The sequence below is a fragment of the Tamandua tetradactyla genome, chromosome 15 (assembly GCF_023851605.1).
Source record: "Tamandua tetradactyla isolate mTamTet1 chromosome 15, mTamTet1.pri, whole genome shotgun sequence".
NCBI lineage: Eukaryota > Metazoa > Chordata > Mammalia > Pilosa > Myrmecophagidae > Tamandua > Tamandua tetradactyla.
Genome location: NC_135341.1, coordinates 23,687,987 through 23,705,472, shown reverse-complemented (window position 1 = coordinate 23,705,472; position 17,486 = coordinate 23,687,987). Strand labels below are relative to the sequence as shown.

Genomic DNA, 17,486 nt, shown 5'->3' with positions numbered 1-17,486 from the left:
ATCTTTCTTCTAATAATTATCCCAAATTCACAAGCCTGAAATTCTTGCAGGTCACTACGCCTGGAAAGCCAACAGAAGAAAATGTGTGTTCATCAACATTTTATACTAAACAGAGTCAGTGGCTAGGCTATGTAATGAAAAACTGCTGTGTTTACTACCTAACACAATTCCATGTACTAGAGCAGGGCTGTAAGCAAATTCCACAAGGAAGACCCTCTTGAAGTCTCATGATCTACATTCATGCATATTTTTTCTTCTCTCCATCATAATTGTGATTGTTTTTCATTTAAAATACTCTTTACATCACTGAACCATTTCTACCTCCTCATCGCCCCCACAAAAAATTATAGTATAGTTGATACTAGACTTTGTAAGCTACCCAAAATCTACCCTATATATTACCTTCTGCTCATATTAGTCAGACACAGTTCCATCTCTTCCAACCAAAGAACCCTAACTGATATATTACCTTGTATATCAGTTAGGGGACCTGAGTGGTAATTCCAGGTCTGCAACTAATTAGCTATTAATCTTGAGGGAAATTATTTAATGAAGGGATTAGACTAACTTATTCCTAAGGGCTTAACATTTCATGAATGACATAAAATAGCCCAAATATTTCTATCTTATTCTCAACATTATGCAAGAAGAGGTCATTGAGGATAGTGGTTGTTGCATATTTTCCCAGTAAAAATTGAATACACAAGGTAGAGCCTTCTTTTCCTTCAACTACTCTTTTGACTCTTCTGTCATGTTTAACACACATTTCAATAGATAAAATCCCTCAAGGGTCTTATCAGTGGCCCTTTTAATCTCACTGATATGGAGAGGCAAATCAAATGAAATGATTACAGACAATGCTCAAATATTAAAGTTGCATCAAATTTTCCTGACCAAATGTTTGGATTGTGATGTAAAGACTCTTCTAGAGTACTCCAAAAGTTCCTCTTGTGACTCAAAGATGTGGGCAGTAATTTGCATGAAGACAGCACAGCTTTCTGCCTCAATAAGATGGTTTGTACAACGGCCTTTCTTCCTAAAAATAACAACAGCTTCCATCCATTGTCTTATAAAGGTAAGTTTTAGATTATTAAAAATAGTAAAGATAAAAATGAAAGATATTTAATTCAAAAGCTACAAAAGCATTATACTGAGGAATTCTGAGAAGTTTATTAAGTCAATCCATGCTCTAATATTCACAGTTACTGATTTATATTTTTTGCTATATGGAAATTAACTATTATTTCCTTTATGTGTTCTTTGAAAATATTGATAATATTTTTAAAGGAGTTCAGATAAAGAAAAAATAAGTAAATAATAGTAAAGATATAGGAAATCACGAAAATCATGTAGACTATAAATATGGCAATTTCCCAAAACACTGCAGTTTTTATCATAAAAAAAGTATTTGCTGTGTGCCCAGCACCACGAAATGCTCAATTCAGCTCCTGCTGCTGCTGCTACTACTAGCACTACTATTTTTATAAATATTATATTTGTAGCTAGAAAAAATACCAGCATTTCCTACATTTTAGGGAAAGGTTACTTTAGATAAATAATGAAAGTCCTTAGTGGGAAATCTACCTATTTATAGAAACCAATTACGTTTTAAACATACTTCTTACCAGTTTTTCTTATACTTTGCTCCCTTGTACCCTAGAATCTAAAATTTTTGTGAACAATTTTTGATTGTATGCCACTGTAGCACTTAGAACAGAATATTATAACCAAATTGAAGACTCTTCTGAAAGCCAGGCTCTTCCTTGTAAGCCAACCAGTGTTATTTATGGTAGTGAGGACAGAGCACCAGAGTGAAATTAAGTCCCTGTGGGTTGAAATCTTGGTGAATATTACTTTGTCATTTCCTGGGTGGGAACACTCATTCGCAGACTATAAAGGAGTATGTTGGAACTTTGTACTTCCCTTTAAGTGTCCAAATTAACCCTCTATCTATCTATCTATCTATCTATCTATCTATCTATCTATCTATCTATCTATCTATCTATCTATCTGTCTATTTATTTATGATACAGTACTTCATCAAAGTTTTTTATGAAGAATCAATGCCTGCCATACTGGAGCCAGGTTTGATTCCTGGAGCCTGCCCATGCCAAAAAAAAAAAAAAAAAAAAAAAAATCAAGTCAAGAAGGTCTTTAAAAATATGTGTTATGGGAAAGGTAATTTCCTGTTTTGGATTAAAACTGTTCCAAATGAAACAAAATGTAAATGTAAGATTATTGTATATGACCTAAAACACTTTCTGAATCAAAATGAAAGCATTCATCACCTCACAAAGCTCAGAGACATAATGATTTCACTAGAATCTACCTTAACCTCTTACCTAAATCAAGTTTCACAGATCCAGAGAATTCCTTAGTCATTTTGTTTTTAACTCTGGACTGGAAATACGCTTGAAGATCAAAGTGTTAGTGCAAACCTTATTTTGTACAAAGAGCAATTTAAGAAAAAAATGTACAAGTTTATGGATGACCAATTTATTTGTATATTCAAAATGACAATTTTATTAAGTTCCATAGGGAAAAGTGTATTTTTACAAGCTAGACTATCCAAATAATGCATCAATGAGAAAATTGTTACTGCTTTATTTAGGCACCATGAGTTGATTATTTTTGAAGTAGGGTATGGGTACATAGGCTAATTATACTAGTCTATCCAATTGGTAGATATTTGATATTTTCTACAATAAAAAGTAAAGTAATTAAAAGTAAATCAATAAGAAATATACTTGAAAATAAGAAAAAGAACATTTTAAGGAGCTTTTTTCAGCATCAAAAATGTTAACGAATAGCTCACCTTCCATGCTATATGAAAAAAATATTAATGAATGAAATGAATTATAGCATATAAAAATCTATTTGAAAATCTTAAAGTTCATAATAATAATAATGAAAAAAAAACTCACTGTTTACCAATTGGAGGTTCCTAGGCATTCATTCCTTTTTTTTTTTTTGCATGGGTAGGCACTAGGAACCGAATCTGGGTCTCTGGCATGGCAGGCGAGAACTCTGCCTGCTGAGCCATCATGGCCCACCCATTCATTACTTTTTGAAATTGAAATATGGTAAAAAAACAAATATTTTCTTGCTCACATAAACTGTATTTCAAGGTATATTAGTTTGTTAAAGCTGCTAGAATGCAATATACCAGAAATGGAACTACTTTTAAAAAGGAAACTTATTAATTTGCAAGTTTACCATTCTAAGGCTATAAAAATGTCCAAACTAAGGCATCCAGGAAATAATAACTTGACTCAAGAAAGGCCAATGGCGTCTGGAACACCTCTGTCAATGAGGAAGGCACATGGCTGGCATCTGCTGGGGTCTTTGGCTTTTTATTTCAAACAGCTTCCCCAGGGACATTTTCTTTCTTCAACTCCAAACATCTCTGCCTGTGTCACCTCTGTCTCTTTCAAATTAGTTCCTTCTTAAAGGACTCCTATAAATCCTTTGAATGGGTAGAGACACATCTCCATTGAAACCACTTAACAGGTCCCACCTACAATAGGATGGGTCACATCTCCATGGAAACAACTTAATCAAAAATATCCTACCCAGCAATACTGAATGAGGATTAAAGAACATGGCTTTTCTGAGGTACACAACAGTTTCAAACCAACACACAAGGTAACCAAATATTTGATGAAAATAAGTTCTTTTTCAGAAGAATTCCATGTAATAAATGCAAAAGGAATGAAAGAATTAGAAAATTGCCATTTTGTAACCCCTATGAAATAAAGCCTGTATCAGTGTATTGGCAACTATCATCAATGAACACTAAAAGCATCAGGCAAAAACATGATAGAGAACTTGGTAACAGAGGAACAAGCTACTAAAACTTGATCCCGTTGATCAATCTTAGATTCACTGAACAGAAGGCAATCCATCATTACAGACTTACTGCAATGCATTAGGACAACACCTATAAAATATTCTTGCCTTTAACAAATTTATCTGAATCTAATCGAGACATTAGACTAAATACCTGGCTATAGAGGAGTAAGTTAAACACTGCCACAGGGAGGCAATCAGCAAGTTCATGACATGGAAGTCTATAGAACAAATGACCCGGTTTCTCTAACAATTCAAGGATATCAGCAGGGGTGGGAAGGAGGTAGTGATATAAGAGGTAAAAAGGACTGTTACAGAAAAAAGGAGAGTTAAGAAATATAACAACTCAATACAATGTGTGGACCTCATTTGGAATCTGATTTGAATAAAACCAACTATAAATAGACTCAGGAAAATCTTAATATGGACTGGATATAAGAAGATATTAAAGGGTTATTAATAATTTCATTAAGTATGATGATGGCATGGTATTTAAGTAAAAGAGGTAATGTCCTTATAAGAGTAACTGATAGAATTTTACTGAAGACTTTTTTGAGTAAAATGACATGATATCCAGGATTTACTTTAAATAAGCAAGCAAGAAGAAAATGGAGACAGGTAAAATAAGACTGATATATTTGATAATTATTGAAGACAGATGATGGGTACTTGATATTCATTATTCTATTAGTTCTACTTCTATGCATAGCTGAAATTTTCCATAAGAAAAATTTAAGGCACAAGCTAAGAGTCAGACAACATTGGTTGACCCAACTTTGCCACTTCCAGCTGTGAAATCTTGGAGCGATCACTACAGCTTGCAAAGCCTCACTGCCATCTGCATAATGAAAAGGAAGGTGATGATGATGATGATAATGATAAAAGCTAACTCCTACATAGCACCTACACTTTATACCATCAATTTTAACATATAACAGTTTCTGAATTGCTAAAAAAGGACATTGCTATGATGCAATGGCTTTCATCACTTAACATTTCATATTATACTTATTGAAAGAGCTTTTAGACTTAGCTAAATGTATGTTTTTATCATGTATCACTCGTGTATACACAGAATGAAAAGCAGAAGTGAACTAAATTGGTTAAGATGTTGCTAAAACATCTTTAAATTCAGAATCTAACTCTTCTAAATCATTCTCCAAGTCCCAAGCCACTGACATCATTCTGTGCATTTTGATGTTCACATACGTTCAGGCCAAAACAATTACATCCCAAGCGGCAAACACCTAGAGTGATTATAAATCACCATCATCTATGAGATATATCCTAATTTCAGAGATTAAAATGTGATCAAAAGTACATTTTTAAAATCTAAGAAATATGTTACAGATGAGAACAAGACCTGGAGAAGTAATAATAATAAAAATGTTGGAAACACGAGATCTTCTCAATGCCTATAATGCATCCCCGACTTGGGGGCCACAAGTACTTTTATTCTGTCTCTTGTTATTCTTGGGTCTTTTTTAGTTTACACATCTCACTGACTTAAGCATCTCCACTTTTTAGAAACTATAGCAACTGCCACTGGGTTGGCAAATGACAGACCCTCAAAATGTTTATGATAGATGCTTGTTGGATGAATAATAAATAGGCAAACTTTAAGCCAAAAAAGAAATATAACACATGCAAAATGGTGGGAAGCCTAATGCGCTTCTGTACAAATTTCTGCAAGCTAAGTCGAGAAAAGCTGTTTAGGAGTTGTGTGGACCATTTTCCCAAAGCAGAGCTGAAATTTATGACACAGAGTGAAACTTACACAGCATCTAATGATAAGAATGCACATCTGCTCTGTGGAGATACTCACCATATACAAGTTCAAGTAATTTCCATATACCATCAGAGCACATAACATTAAAAAAACTAGTCAGGATGTAAACTTTGAGAAAAGACCAGGACCTTTGCTGGAACTTAAATAAAAAGTTTTCCTGCAAGGCCATTTCCTGAAAGCGCTTTATAAATGAATGACCTGAAAATGAGGATATTATCATATTTTATTCCCTAATATCCCTCAGATAGGATACAAGGCATATAGAAATTCCACATAATAGCACATCACAATAAACAATATTTGTTGAAGTTTATTACAAACCAAGCACTGCACTCAATTTCTTTCCAGGGTTTCCAACATTGGCTGACCCCTAACATGCAGTGGCCCTGTAGTTTTACCTACAAACATTTCAGTTAATCCTAGTAACCACCCTACCAGGTAAATATGGGACGACTTTACCCACATGTTAAGGATGAAGAGTCTGTGGATTAGACAAACTTGGTTACAGGCACAAGTCAGTCAGTAAGCAGAAAATCCAGGACTCACATCCAGGGTTGCTAACAACCAATGCTTTTGCTTGTACTTTTAACCACAAACCAGTTTTTCCCAAATGATCCATAATGAAGGATCAGGACCCCCACTCCACAAGTAGCCACAGATAGATATGTTTACAAAATATAATGAAAATCAGTTATTAGAAAAATTTAAAAATGAAGGCATTCAAAATAAAAAATGAAACTTGTTATTAGATTCAACAGACATATTTACATTGTTAAATTGCATAAAAGTTTCTAAATACATATATATATTCTTTTTTTGTACTGATGTTGCCACAAAATAGTAAGCTCACGGCCTGGCACAGTCCCAGGACCACACTTTGAGCGGTTCTGTATGACATTATATTTTCATATCCATGCTTATGATGAACACTCTTTATAATAAGGTTTCAAGGTTCCCCTATCTATCAAAAGGCTGATAATTTCTTTAGAAGCCAGTTATTTATTTTTCTTTAATTAAGATAACTATAAGCTTTTCTTCTATTCTAGAAATATTTGCCCAAGTATAAGTCCCAGAGTAAAAAAAATATATATAGAACTTTTCAAATGTTTTGCTGCTTTATGGAATGACTGTTGTATATTTTGATGACTATTAAAGGAAAAATGTGAAAATATAAAATACATCTTCTCACCAAGAGAACACTGAAATAGTGAAGACAGGCAGAGGCAGAGGATCAGAAACACTAGGTGGCCCCCTCCCATCCTCCACAGAGAACTACTCTCTCTCAAATCCAACTGGTAAAGTGAGTGGCTATTGGAAACTGAAAAATAACTACTACGTTAGAGATCTCAAGTGTAAGTTGACATAAGGAATTCTTCAATCTGCCATGTGTCTAAGAAGTTCTCAGTTAGATAAGAACGACACCCACCATACATTCAAACTCAAAAGTATGTCTGGGAGAGAAAAGGGAATGGGAGATGAAGCCAAAACGTGGAATTTTTTACTAAGTGCTCTAAAGTTCCACATTAAAAAAAAAAGTCACCATAGCTTAGGTGGTCCTGGTATGAGTAGATCAGTCAAACCCACGAGTTCTCTGCCTACTCAAGAACCATATGATGAAAAGAAACCACCAGACAGGAGTCAGCAATGCAGAGCAAACCCAATCCGAAGGAAACAATCAGAAACTAGCACAGGTTCCCAATCAATAAGCATCGATGGCTGTGGGGCAAACAATACAATGGCTGTATAATGAAAACTGAAATGTAAATAACCCAGTACCAGAATGGAGCAGCTCTTTAGCTAGTCTCTCTGGCCAAGGGAGGGGGGGGGGGGGGTCATCTATTAGGAAGCTAGAAAAGATATGTCTGAACAGGTTCTACAGTCCAACTAGTCCCTGATATCACAGCCTCTGTGAATTAAGCATACTGGTGTTGCTTTTCTCAAACTCTGAAAGAAATGAAGTCCTCAAGGCTCATCTTGTCAAGCCCCAAGCACAGTCCCAACAAACACTTCTTAGAGAATATTCAGTGGATTCAAAGACTTTTGGAACTATGTTTCCTATTAGCTCTAATGGAGGCCGTGCTCATAAATTCCTCAGTTCTGGGTTGAACAGATGCTATTCAGTAATGTAGCTGTAACTGAGGGATGTCAACTCAATATAAGTTGCAATGTTTTTCTAACAAGTTATCTCATTTTTTTAGAGAAAGGTATCTGTGATTCCATGTGATAAGTTGCGTTGACATACAGTGCTAATGATAAAGATCTTTAATTGATGGAAATGTTAAGCAGCATCAGCTAAAAATTACTTAGCTGATTCTTTACACACTATTAACCTTTTAGGCATAATAAGCTTTAATTTTCAACCAGCAAATGTTTTGTATTTGTGACTCATGGTCCATAGATATTTCTATATTTCATCACTGTGATTGTTCTACTAGAGAGGTACTTTATAATCCCTATACTTTAGCCATTCCTTTTTCTGCTCAGTTCCTAAGCCAAATATATACATTGCAACCTCTGTGCCTATGTCTGGAATGCTTTCTCCCCCACTTCTATGTATGTGCCAAAGACCTACTGTCACTCAAGGCCCAGTCAAATCACTCCCCCATGAAGTTTTCAAGACCAACACTCAGAATTAATCTGTGGCACTTCTGGGGTACTTTGAGCTTCCTCTACTAATGTATTGCACTTCAGACCTTTTTGTACTATTCTCCTGACCAAGATCCAGTCATCTTTGGGATGTCCACTCAAGTCTTACCTCAAAGAGAACCTCCCCTGACTCATAAGCATTTTCAAATATAAGTATTTTCAAATGACCTCATTCTTTCCCTTTGTTACACTAACCACCATTGTCTTTGTGTCTTCTGTGTCTCTCCTTTCCACTAGGATGAGGTTATAGGTAAAGCCTGAGTGGGATTTTTCCTTAACCCAGTAGCAAGCATGTTGCACTCCATATCAGATAAAAAAAATTAATGAATGGATGAATTAATAGATGAACACTATCTCCGTTTCTTTCTCTCTCTCCCTCTGTCTTCTCAACCAGACTGTGAACTCAAAGGTAACAAATTCCTCATTGTAGCAACCATAAGGTCTATCAGCAAAACTCAGGTGAACTAAATTGAATTTCATCTATAGTAATAATAGCATCAGGTTTGCATTAAGAATTATCACATTTTAAACTATTTGCCCAATAATCCTCATCCATCTCCTGTCATGTGCCAGCCACTCTGCAGGACATTGTGAAAGTGGAACTGAATGATATTTGGAGCTAAGTACTCTACAGATTTGGGGAAGTGATTCTCATTCATGACTACATTTCTGCATTCATGCCAGATGCTATGGAAATATAGAGGTCATTAAAACACAGATTCTATCCTCGAGGAGCTCCAGGTCTAGAAGAGGAAGTAAAAATAAAGAAAAAAACATTAAGAGGTAAAACTGTGAGTAACATAAAAGGAATCCCAATAAAGATTCTAGAGACTTCCAATGAGGGAAGCAGGGAGACAGGTTTAAGTGGAGGTAGTTTTTTAAATGAATCTTACCCAGGTGGAGAATGGGGTTGGGTATGTAGCAACAAGGCAGAGAATTGGAGAGCAAGGCCATGTATTCCTCGGTTCAACAGGTATTTATTGAGTGGTAAGAAAACCTAAGCCCATTCTCTAGTGGACCTTACTTTTTCTGTGTATGCTGTATGGCAGGTTCACATTTCATTAGTTTTCCATGTGAGTATCCCATTATTGCAGCATCATTTGTTGAATTTTTGTTTGCTTGATTTTTGATTGTTTGTTTTGGTTGGTTGTTTTGGGGGAAGTGCATGGGTAATGGACCATACATTTTAATGAGAGAGAGATGAAAGCAAACAAAAAACCAAATGGTAAAGAGAACTCTGAAGAAAAGCAGGACAGGATAAGGGGCAGAGCTGGCAAGGGTGCTATTCTTGACAGGGTGATCAGGGGAAGCCAGGAGCCATTGAACTATGACTTGAATGAGGTGAGAGAATGAGCCATGCAACACTTCATGGGAAAAGCGTTCCCCAAAAATGGAAAAACAGTCCACATCATAGAGGAGAGAATGCTGACAACTTTTCAAATTGGGGTCTATGGCCATGTTCTTACCGGCTTGAGTGCTCTTGATGAGAATTTCTAATGTTTGTTTTCATTTAGATAACATTCATTTAAAATGTTCCATACATATTCTAGAGGAGCTACATGATACTTAATATATGGGCGTCAGCAAAAAATTTCTGTGCCTGGGCTTGCATTTGCATTATAATTGTGGTGGTATGAGGTAGGCAGCAGTATTCTAATTGTCACAAGCCAAAGATAAAAGAAACAGACATTCCACTTAAATAATGTTTGTGTCCCAAGATCTCAGAGTAGGGATAGGGTAAAAATGAACTCAAGCAGAAAACTTTAGGGGAATTGAGTTACCTCACAGTCCAGGTTAATAAAGACATGACGACCTGTATAGAACCTTTGACATAACAGACATCTCATATTGACATTTTCAGAGATGATTCAGTTTAAACAAAACAGCATCATCCATCATGTTAAACTAATGTTGCTCACTTGAATTTGGTTTTGGCATTTTGATAGCATTTAATTTGTAAATGTGCTTTTATAAGAACTACATACATACAAGTTGATATTTTTATTTTTTCTATTTTTACATATTTAAGTAATGGAATAATAAAATCAGTCAGCACCAAGGATACATAAGAACTTTTTCCATTTAAACGGAATGCATACATTACTCAAGTTTGGCCATAGTGAAAGGTGGTGGTGGAATCAGTCTTCATTTTTCAGAACCACCATCAGTAATAGTTCTTGGAAGTTTTCAATACACACAGGAAAAAGAGGAGGTGAATATCTTTAGCAGGAGAAAAATATCACAAATTGGATACACCTAATGACTGGAACTTTTCACCAAGGAACACAAAGGCCATAATTTATGTAGCATATAGGTTAAGTCTCCTTCAAAATATCCAGCCCATTGGAACATTAAATGTAGAAAAGCATGTAGGGGGAACCAAGAGGGTGAAGAAGCTATAATTAAAGGTTCACTGCACTCCGGTGACAGATTAATCACAGAGCTAGATGAAGAAGAGTGAAGCATCACTAAAAATGCAAAATAAATCCAGCTAAACATATTTCACCTGCAAGGAAAAGTTTTTGTCACAACACAAGGCTGTTCTATGCCAAGAAAAGTGAATGAGAGATAAAACAATGTCTGGAAAGCTTAGGCAGTTGGTGGAGAAGGCTCCTTGGGCCATAAAACTTTATAATTGTAGTAGATGAGATCTGGCATCCAGAATCAAATTGACCAGAGTTCAAATGTCAGCTGCAACAGAGATGAACTCTGAGAACTGAGCATGTTCTTTAATGTCTCAGAAAGAATAAAGATAAAAATAATATCCACATTATAATGTTGTTGAAAGTCTTCAGTGACATCATCCACACAAACTGCTTACAACACTGGCTAGCATGTAGTAAATGTACCATAAATGTGAGCTGTGATTTTTCTGATGCTATAGGTCTATGATTGTATCAGCATAAATCACTGCATTATTTAACTTTACTATGGAAAAATGTCTCCATATTTTATATATTCCATGATGGCTATAGATGATGAATTATATGTACATATAAAGTAGATCTAAGATTATCCTTGAAATAACATCATCCTCATTCATTCTCTTCCCCTACATAGTTCCTATGGAGGAAAGATATGAGTGGTTCTACCAAGAAAGCATAACCCAACAAGCTGGCAAAACAAGTACCATTATTACCCCTATTTTACAGATAAACAGAGGCCAGAGAAGATGATAGACTTGCTCAAAGACACACAACTCATAGCCAGGATTTGAGTAAAGGCAGTCTGGTTCCAGAATCCACATTCTTAATCACTACGTGGCTCTCACTGTCCCTCTAGGCATGTGTCTTTCCTCCATATCTAGTAAAAATAATCATAGGCACTGCTGTTAACATGGACGTAATTATTTAGCCTTCTATATTCTCTAAGTTCTAGCCCTAAAAAGCTAGGTTCTCATTCCCCAAGTTAGGAATTCTCTATGTTATAATTTATTGTTATGCTGTTAGCTAATACAAAGAGTCAATGAAAAATGACCCATTTGGACAGTGTTACAGCAACTTTTATGAATGAAACTGAATTGGAAAATACTGTCCTACATTTTACATAATGTCCCATCAACCAACCACAGCTAACTAAATTAATTCACACTTAAATTTAGATCCAAAAAAATAGAATACTTTTGCTTTGGTCATTTTCTCAAATTACGCTATTCTGAGTAGTAATATTTTCATTTGTAAATGACCATGCATTCTCTTTGAAGTAGGAGGAAAAGAGATCCTAAACATTTTGAGGAAATTTCAGATCCTCAAATCTTCAAATGAAATGACTGACCATTGTCTATTTGAAGCATCTAGACACTGTCCATCAGGCATAGACAGCAGGGAATAATTGTGCAGTTCTGTACTTTACTATATCTGGACATGTTATAGTCCAATCCCAAATGAAGTTCAATGGAGGTAATCAATCAGGACACACATCTGTGGCTCAAAAAAGAAAGCTAGTGGCAGAGAGAAAGCTCCCTTAAGCTGGAACTATTTCCTAGCAGTAACTTGCTGTTACAGTTTAGCCCTGTCATCTATGTATACTCCTCATGAGGAACCACATTATAGTCATCATATTTGTTTTTTCTAGATGCAAGCAAAGGCAGTACCTTGTAATTGCCCTGTGGCCTGGATGCGTGACTGATGAATCCAACTCTGGCTTCTTGTTTGATGCCTGGCCTTCAGAATTGCATGAGCCTGCTCTGAAAGACACACCATAGTCAGCCATATTGGAACAGATAAAGCTCCAGAAGAAAGAATGACAGTGTCACTGTTCTTATAGCATGGCTGGCTTTTAATCTAAACAACATCACAGGTTAATTTTGGCACTCAATTCCTTAGTTCAATTAAGTTTTAGGATTGGAAGTCAAGATGCAGGTTTCCTAAGCATCCTCCACTAGAAACCTGCCCTGCCCCTGCTGACTCATTTATAAGTAGCTTGTTCTGATAGCATTCAACCCTGAGCCTATCTTTCCATTTCCAAGTGACTGTTTCACCGTTTGGCAGAATGTTCCAGCTTTTCAACAAACTACACATTATTGTCACTTTAGCTGTCCCATAAAGAGATAAAATCTGTATCAAATACAGGACTTGTTGTCGAGGAAGAGAAGATAAAGTGAAGAATTAGTAGAATAACTGGGATGAAGAGTGAGATGATTGAAGTTTATGAAACACCTATGAGGCTACTGAAAACCTTTCCTTTTTTTTCCCTCCTTTGATTCTCTAGATCTGCCCGTTTTAGCCAGTTTGTTTTATGCTCCTGTTGTAATATATGTTTAGTTCAAGAATGCTGACTTTGCTTCTCACAGGTAAGGAACTCTGTGTTTCACGGTCTTATCTATCCAGTCACTTGTCTCGTCACAGAGGTTCTATCTATCTAACTAATCTATTTATTTATTTATTTTGGCATGGGCAGGCTCTGGGAATTGAACCCAGTCTCCAGCATGGCAGGCAAGAATTCTGCCACTGAGCCACCATTGCCCGCCCCAGAGGTTCAACTTTTAAAAATACATATATATTACATCACATCAAAGGAATTTCATTGCATTTCATAAGTTCCTAATAGCAGACTCCAGATGCCTAAGGCAAACTTTTATTTTAGTTACTTCTACACTTTGTTTTAAACTTACAATAATAATAGCAATAATAGTTAACACTTTTCTAAATGCTATACATATGATAATTCATTTAATTATCACATCAACCTTACAGGAGCAATATCATTATTATCCCTCTTTCACAGATGACACTGTAAAGACCCAGAGAAGTTCACAGACTTGCTGAAAGACATTGCATAAAGCTCACCAACGATGCAGCCAGGATTCAAGTTCAGACAACCTGCTTCTAGAACCTGTGTTCTTAACCTCTACACCTAGGGGGATTACAATTTCCTAGGTTTCCATCCCAAATTCTCAGCTATAAAACACTAATTATAAACATAGTACATGTTATGAAAAAAAATGTACAGAAGTATATAAATAAAGAAATAAGGAGCTCTCCTCTCTTCTGCTTCCCTGCCCTCAGATCCTTAGTTTCATTCCCCAAAGGGAGCCAATAAACAATTTAGCATGTATCTCTGCATTTGCATACAGACTTGCTTTTTTTTTTATTTTGGATGGGCAGGCACCGGCTCCAGCACAGTAGGTAAGAACTCTGCTTGTTGAGCCACCATGGCCCACCCTTTAAACACATTTATATAATACATACTGTTCTGCTACATGCTTGGTGACTTTTTACATCAATTCATAGACATCTACTCCATGACTTTTTTAATGACTGCAAAGTAATTTCAATGTATAGATACATAATACTGTATTTAACAAGCCCCCTTGATAGTTATTTAATTTGCATTCAATTTCTCACTACTAACAAGACTACAATGACCTTCCTTTAAACTTGGTCAAGTATGGTGTACAATGCTAGAAATTTCAAAGAATTTCTAAGGCAGAACATTTCAAACTATGGCTGACAGTTTCAAATTGCCAGTCACAAAATTTACTATATTGATTTATACCTAGCAAGGTAAATGTGCCTATATCCCCCACCTCTCAAGGTACAGGTGCCTATATCCCCCACTTTTCAAGGTACATGTGCCTATATCCCCCATATTTTTGCTAGCAGTAGTTATCAACCTACTAAAATAATTTTAACCTAACATGAAAAATGGGATCATGAGACACATACGGTTTCCTCTGGGATTCCTAATTTATTAGAATCTACTTAACCAGTCTTGAGAAGGAAATAAAGCAACCAACAGACCTCAAAATACCCTGTCCACATCTCGTAGTCAATTCTCTTAAGCTGACCTCATTTATATAACACCTTCAATTCTTTCCAGATTGAGTTACAAATGGATGAATCTCATGGAACCCAGACAAAAAAAAAAATAACAATGGAATAAAATATTTTATTTGGTGGGGAAAAATGACTATACAAGGTCACTAAAGAAGTGGGGTAGCCAGAATTGTTTCCCATGTCCCCAGGCATAAACTAAAATATCTACTGTTTTTTGACATTGCAGAATGTGCAGAATGTGCCCCTGTCTGAATAGAAATGAGCCAATCTTGAGCACAGAACCAAATTTACTGAATTTCTGGGAGCTGTGCAAGTTAACTGGAGGCATGTATTAAATGGATCTCATCCTGTCTTGAAAGGAGTAGAAAATAATTATTCCAGTTTACTGCCTGCTTGAAGGTCAGTACTCCTCCAGCAGGGCAACTCAAAGTGCCTTCTTCTAGCTCCACAGGACAGAGTTACCACCCACTGAATCTACTCACTGAAGATACTATGCTTTGCATTCCAAAGTAGTACCTCAAAGGACTGATTGATGTAATTAACACAGACTCATAAAGAAATCATGATCATCATAACCATTATTTTCCTCCTCATCTTCATCATGATTATCATTACTTGAACCAAGCACTGTGCTAAATCTCAAATCAACCAACTGAAGTCAGTACCATTATCATCTGAACATGAGATCACAAGTTAAAGTGATATTGCAAGTGCTCAAACCTACTTCTGCATTATGGCTAAACTCATGCTCTTGACCATTACATTAGACTCCCTTCTACACATATAATATAAAGAAGCATATACCAGAAGAGCAAAAGAATCCCATATATGGGAAGGACGAAAAATAACGGTAGTAATTGGTGTACCAGTGCATAATGGACCAGTCTAACTGAAAGTTTCTTATTTCAAAATGGCTGCATGCAGCTAGAGAAAAATTCTAGACCAAGATTCACAAACTCAAATGCCTATGGTGGGAACCAGAAAAGTAACATGCATGAGTGAAGAAGGCCAAGTCTATGAAAAAGGAAGAGGTAAAGAGTGCTGTGAACTGAAGCAAATGCTCCAGCTGAAGAGGGAAGTCACTTGAGATGATTAGTTCCATATGGGCATGCAGTTCAAATGTTGCCAGTTCACTTATGCAGTTCAAATGTTGCCAGTTCACTTAATTTTTTCAAGAAATGTACGAAATTCAAATTTTAATGCAGACATTCCCATTTCTAAATCTTAGAGATTAATCGCAATATTTTGAAAACATACTGGGGAAGTATTTGCCACCTGAGCAAGACACACAAGCAATAACATGGAAGAAGTATGTGGTGGTGCTATGAGATACTTTCTGAGCAGTCATCTGTCCTTCATTCTTGCTAACACAGTCTGATCATTCCCAGATATCTGGAAGATAGTAATGTGCTGATGTAGGCCCTGTCCCCAGTCCAGGAGGCTGAATCATGATTGGCCAAAGCCGGTAAAGGTAACTTAATTCTCCTTTGCCATTGGCTGGTCAGAGTAGGGATGCACTTAAAAGGCTTAAAAGGAATAAAATGATGAGTGGGCAACAGTGTCTCAGTGGCAGAGTTCTTGCCTTCCATGTCAGAGACAAAGGTTCATTCCCCAGTGCCTGCCCATGTAGAAAAAAAAAAAGGAATAGGATCACATCTGCTAAGAGACTTTAGGAAAGATTTTTCTTCCCTTAAATAAAATAAAAGGGAAGATATTTTCATGGAGAGTTCACATGGTTTCCTGCTTCAACAGTATTTGAACCGGACTTGGAGCTCACCCCTGTCACCTGGCCCCCCAGAGCAGCCTTCAGCCACCATTCTAGCACCTCCTCTCCTCAACTGCCCACCATGACAACCATGTCCCCATTGCAGGTACACCAGAACCACAATCAGAACTCAGAGGCTTCCTTTAACTGTCAGATCAATCTGAGCTCTACACCTCTTTTATCTACCTGTCAATGTCTTACTACTTTGACCATGATGAAACAGCTATGAAGAACTTTGCCAAATATTTTCTTCATCAATCTCATGAGGAGAGGGAACATGCTGAAAAACTTGTGAAGTGCAGAACTAACGAGGTGGCTGAATCTTCCTTCAGGATATCATGAAACCAGAACGAGACAACTGAGAGAGCAGGCTGAATGCAATGGAGTGTGCATTGCATTACACTTGGAAAAAAGGGTGAATCAGTCACTACTAGAACTGCACAAACTGGCCACTGACAAAAACGACCCCATTTGGGTGACTTCATTGAGACATATTACCTGAATGAGCAGGTGAAATCCACTAAAGAGTTAGGTGACTATGTAATCATCTGCACAAGATGGGGTCCCTAGATTCTGACTTGGCAGAATATCTCTTTGACAAGCACACTCTGTGAAACAGTGATGATGAGAGCTAAGCCTTATGCCGTCTCTGTCAGAGTCATGGGGTGACTTCTTTGGTCACCACAACAGATGCATGCATGTTGGGTTTACCTTTACTTTTTCTATAAGTTGTATCAACACCCACCAAGTTCTGTCATTTATACCATTCCTCCAAATAAGTAATTTGGTACCCCCCCCCCCCCAAAAAAAAAATAAAATAAAATAAGAAGCCCTTTTTGCCCTGTTACTGGCTATCCTATTTTGGATGCTACTCTAGGACACTACGGTACTGACAAGTTCTGGCAGCCATCTTGTGACTATGAGATAACAAGCCTAATGATGGAGGACAATACACTGTAACTGATGGAATGAAAGTGAGGAAGTGGCTTGGGTGCTTGTGGGGCAGCTAAACCAGCCGTAAGTCCACTTATCTCAAGGCTTCTTATTAGGAAACAGAAAATGTCCTTGTGTTTTAAGCCTCTAATAGGGCAGCATTCTGTTATTTCGTACTGAATATATTCCAATGAAGGATCTCCCTTTCAACCCTACTTCAGAATTC

General features: G+C 36.6%; 1 protein-coding gene and 1 long non-coding RNA gene across 9 annotated transcripts in view; one reads left to right on the top strand and one right to left on the bottom strand.

The window, feature by feature from the left end:
* FHIT (fragile histidine triad diadenosine triphosphatase) overlaps positions 1–17,486 on the bottom strand; it is a 1,619,043-nt gene that overhangs the window by 1,384,491 nt on the left and 217,066 nt on the right. For 3 of the 7 annotated variants that reach the window (XM_077128814.1, XM_077128812.1, XM_077128817.1), the window contains one exon: positions 12,378–12,470. The exons of the other annotated variants lie outside the window; for them this stretch is intronic. The gene's annotated coding sequence lies outside the window, so the exon portion shown is untranslated. The remainder of the gene's footprint in view (positions 1–12,377; positions 12,471–17,486) is intronic. 7 annotated transcript variants of the gene reach the window in all.
* LOC143656986 (uncharacterized) lies at positions 972–13,828 on the top strand. Of its 2 annotated transcripts, XR_013162680.1 has the most exons (6): positions 972–1,075; positions 6,794–6,990; positions 8,858–9,067; positions 12,359–12,583; positions 12,995–13,076; positions 13,511–13,828. It is a non-coding gene; the product is annotated as an uncharacterized LOC143656986 (long non-coding RNA). The 2 variants fall into 2 exon arrangements; XR_013162679.1 differs by lacking the exon at positions 6,794–6,990.